The 4,788-nt window shown below is 46.1% G+C and overlaps 1 non-coding gene across 1 annotated transcript; it reads left to right on the forward strand.

Moving 5' to 3' along the window:
• Nucleotides 1–501: 501 nt before the first annotated feature.
• On the forward strand, nucleotides 502–583 carry trnas-gcu (transfer RNA serine (anticodon GCU)). The gene has a single exon. It is a non-coding gene; the product is annotated as a tRNA-Ser (tRNA).
• The last annotated feature ends 4,205 nt before the right edge of the window (nucleotides 584–4,788 follow it).

Below are 4,788 nucleotides of genomic sequence, written 5' to 3' on the forward strand. Positions count from 1 at the left end.
TCCATTCCAATCAAAATTTCAACATTCCAATCAAATCTATTTGTTATTCCACAGTGTCTCTCCATGTGTTTTATTCTGTTGTATTCTCTCACAGTCTGTTTGATGATCAATGTTACATCTCACTCTCTGTTCTGGTGAAGATCAGAAGCAGTGATATCTGTTTACCCCACCCGACAAGTCGGCCTGAGGCTGTGTCTCTCTGATCATGTGGAGTTAAAGCAATTCTTCCAGTCAGTTAGTTCAGTTGTCATTTCATGAGAAATTCGGTCATCGTGACTTCGTCAGTGACCTAATGGTTCAGGTGTCTGAGTGATGTTAATCATGATGTGATGAAATGATTGTATGTTCCAGTCTTTCCGTGGTGGGTTTTCACACTGAGTAGAAACGTGTTGGACATGGTCTGGAAATGTTTCACACCGCTCCATTCCCAACTTCATTTCCTGACAGAAGATACCCACAGCCAGAAACTGTGCTGAAGGTGACAACGCTTCCGATGCAACGGGCAAGGTGGCCGAGAGGTTAAGGAGATGGACTGCTAATCAATTGTGCTCTGCACACGTGGGTTCGAATCCCATTCTTGTCGCTAGTTTATGAACTGTTTAGTTTATGTTGGGGGAGTTTATGTGTAAAGTCAGCCTCGAAACCTGTTCTTGTCCATGTCCAGACAGTGATTCCAGAATTGGTTATACTTTATTAAAATTGAGACAGACAATTGGAATTCTTCACCCAAACTGCACTGGAATGAAGATCAAATCGGGATCACGAAACGGAGCAGGATTTTTCCTCCCATCCTTCCTTCCATCTTTACTTTCTCTGGATTTGCACCAAGTGAAAGACAAATGGGAAAAGCAAATGGCGAGGGAGCAGATGCAGAAAATGATCCTTTGGCAAGAAATGTATTTTCAAATCTTCTTGATAGATTAAGTGAGTGAGCAATGCTTTGGCAGATGGAGTTTAAAATGAGGGGTCATCCACTACCTACGATAGATCAGAGTGTTTTTTTGTTAGAGGTGAGATGTTAGAAACGGCGGAGGAGCAGAGACCCGAATACTGAATTAATAAAAGCTAGTGGACTGGTAGAAAATAATGTGAAAAGTGAACAGAATATGAAGATTGGAACTCATGTTGCAGTGATATAAAGCTCTGTGCTCCTGAAGTAAATGTCCAAGCCCAGATTGTGGGGAATCTGTGAAGAGTGATTTGGTTTTTATTCATTCTTGGGTGTGAGTATCGCTGATAAGGCTAGCATTTATTACCCATTCCTATTGCCGTTGAGAAGGTGGTGGAGAGCTGCCTTCTTGAACTGATGCAGTCCATATGGTGCATGAACACCCACAGTGCTATTGGGGAGGGAGTTCCAGGATTGTGACCCAACAACAGTGAAGAAATGGCGATATCGTTCCAAGTCAGGATGGTGAGTGACTTGGAGGGGAACCTGCAGGTAGTGAGTTCCCATGCATCTGCTGCCCTTGTCCTTCGAGTTGGTAGTGGTCACGAGTTTGGAAGGTGCTGTTGAAGGATATTTGGCGAGCTGCTGCAGTGTATATGGAGATGGTACACACTGCAGCCACTGTTTACTGGCTGTGGAGGGATTGAATGTTTAAGGTGGTGGGTTAGGTGCCAATCAAGTGCGCTGCTTTGTCCTGGATGGTGTTGAGCTTCTTGAGTGTTGTTGAGTGGGATGTATTCCATCACACTCCTGACTTGTGCCTTGTAGATGGTGGACAGGATTTGGGGTGTCAGGAGGTGAGATACTTGCTGCAGAATTCGTAATCTCTGACCTGCGCTTATAGCCACAGCATAGATGTGACTGGTCCTGTTACGTTTCTGGTCAAGATGTTGATGGTGGGGGATTTAACAATGATAATGCTTCTGAATATCCAAAGGTAGATTTTTTTTCTCTCTCATTGGAGATGTTCACTGCTTGGCACTTGTGTGGCCAGAAGGTTGCTTGTCACTTATCAGCTCAAGCCTGAATGTTGCTCAGGTCTTGCTGCTTGCAGGCACAGACTGCTTCAGTATCTGAAGAGTTGTGAGTCATCATCTAACATTCCCACTTCTGACTTATGTTGAAGAGAAAGTCGTCAATGAAACAGCTGGGATGTTTGGGTCTAGGACACCACCCTGAGAAACTCCTGAGGCAATGTCCTGGGCTGAGATGATTGGCCTCCACTAACCACAACATCTTGCTTTGTGCGAGGTATGACTTCAACAAGTGGAAAGTTTACCCCCTGATTCCCATTGACTTCAATTTTACTTGGGATCCTTGATGCCACACTCACTCAAGGGCAATCACTCTCACCTCTCCTCTGGAATTCCACTCTTTCATCTCTGTTTGGACCAAGCTGCAATGAGATCATACGAACAGAAGATCAGAAGAACTAGTAGCAGGAGTAGGCCATTTGGTCCCTCGAGCTTGCTCCGCCATTCAATAGGATCATGGCTGACCTGATCATGACCTCAACCCCACTTTCTTGCCTGCCCACATAACCCTTGGCTCTCTTGTAGATAAAAATCTTGAAGACATTCAATGACCCAACCTCCACTGCTCTCTGCGGTAAAGAATTCCAAAGATTAATGACCCTCTGAGAGAAGAAATTATTTCTTAAATGAAAAACCCCTAAATCTGAAACTGTGTCTCCTAGTTCTAGATTCCACCATGAGAGGAAACATCCTCTCAGCATCTACCCTGTCAAGCCCCCTCAGAATCTTATATGTCTCAATACGTTCACCTTTCATTTTTCTCAACTCCAATGAGTATCGGTCCAACCTGCTCAAGTTTCCTCATAAGACAACACCTTCATCACAGGAATAAATCCAATGAACCTTCTCTGAACTGCCTCCAATGCAAGTATATCCCACCTTAAATAAGGAGACCAAAACTGTCCACAGTACTCTAGGTGTGGTTTCACCAGCACCATGTGCATTTGCAGCAAGACTTCTCTACTTTTATACTCCATTCCCCTTGCAATAAAGGGTAATATTCCATTTGCCTTCCTAATTATTTGCTGTACCTGCATAGTAACTTTTTGTGATTCATGTACGAGGACACCCAGATCCTTCTACACCGCAGCATTCTGTAATCTCTCACAATTTAAATAATATTTTCCTGTTCTATTCTTCCTACCAAAGTGGATAACCTCACATTTTCCCACATTCTACTCTATCTGCCAAATTATTTCCTGTAGCTGAGAGACCCTGGCAGAACCTAAACTGAGCATTTCTTTTGGGCCTCCTTATCTCGAGAGACAATGGATACGCGCCTGGAGGTGGTCAGTGGTTTGTGAAGCAGCGCCTGGAGTGGCTATAAAGGCCAATTCTGGAGTGACAGGCTCTTCCACAGGTGCTGCAGAGAAATTTGTTTGTTGGGGCTGTTGCACAGTTGGCTCTCCCCTTGCGCCTCTGTCTTTTTTCCTGCCAACTACTAAGTCTCTTCGACTCGCCACAATTTAGCCCTGTCTTTATGGCTGCCCGCCAGCTCTGGCGAATGCTGGCAACTGACTCCCACGACTTGTGATCAATGTCACACGATTTCATGTCGCGTTTGCAGACGTCTTTATAACGGAGACATGGACGGCCGGTGGGTCTGATACCAGTGGCGAGCTCACTGTACAATGTGTCTTTGGGGATCCTGCCATCTTCCATGCGGCTCACATGGCCAAGCCATCTCAAGCGCCGCTGACTCAGTAGTGTGTATAAGCTGGGGATGTTGGCCGCTTCAAGGACTTCTGTGTTGGAGATATAGTCCTGCCACCTGATGCCAACTATTCTCCGAAGGCAGCGAAGATGGAATGAATTGAGACGTCGCTCTTGGCTGGCATACGTTGTCCAGGCCTCGCTGCCGTAGAGCAAGGTACTGAGGACACAGGCCTGATACACTCGGACTTTTGTGTTCCGTGTCAGTGCGCCATTTTCCCACACTCTCTTGGCCAGTCTGGACATAGCAGTGGAAGCCTTACCCATGCGCTTGTTGATTTCTGCATCTAGAGACAGGTTACTGGTGATAGTTGAGCCTAGGTAGGTGAACTCTTGAACCACTTCCAGAGCGTGGTCGCCAATATTGATGGATGGAGCATTTCTGACATCCTGCCCCATGATGTTCGTTTTCTTGAGGCTGATGGTTAGGCCAAATTCATTGCAGGCAGACGCAAACCTGTCGATGAGACTCTGCAGGCATTCTTCAGTGTGAGATGTTAAAGCAGCATCGTCAGCAAAGAGGAGTTCTCTGATGAGGACTTTCCGTACTTTGGACTTCGCTCTTAGACGGGCAAGGTTGAACAACCTGCCCCCTGATCTTGTGTGGAGGAAAATTCCTTCTTCAGAGGATTTGAACGCATGTGAAAGCAGCAGGGAGAAGAAAATCCCAAAAAGTGTGGGTGCGAGAACACAGCCCTGTTTCACACCACTCAGGATAGGAAAGGGCTCTGATGAGGAGCCACCATGTTGAATTGTGCCTTTCATATTGTCATGGAATGAGGTGATGATACTTAGTAGCTTTGGTGGGCATCCGATCTTTTCTAGTAGTCTGAAGAGACCACGTCTGCTGACGAGGTCAAAGGCTTTGGTGAGATCAATGAAAGCAATGTAGAGGGGCATCTGTTGTTCACGGCATTTCTCCTGTATCTGACGAAGGGAGAACAGCATGTCAATAGTCGATCTCTCTGCACGAAAGCCACACTGTGCCTCAGGGTAGACGCGCTCGGCCAGCTTCTGGAGCCTGTTCAGAGCGACTCGAGCAAAGACTTTCCCCACTATGCTGAGCAGGGAGATTCCACGGTAGTTGTTGCA

Source organism: Heterodontus francisci, unplaced genomic scaffold (assembly GCF_036365525.1).
Source record: "Heterodontus francisci isolate sHetFra1 unplaced genomic scaffold, sHetFra1.hap1 HAP1_SCAFFOLD_75, whole genome shotgun sequence".
Classification (NCBI taxonomy): domain Eukaryota; kingdom Metazoa; phylum Chordata; class Chondrichthyes; order Heterodontiformes; family Heterodontidae; genus Heterodontus; species Heterodontus francisci.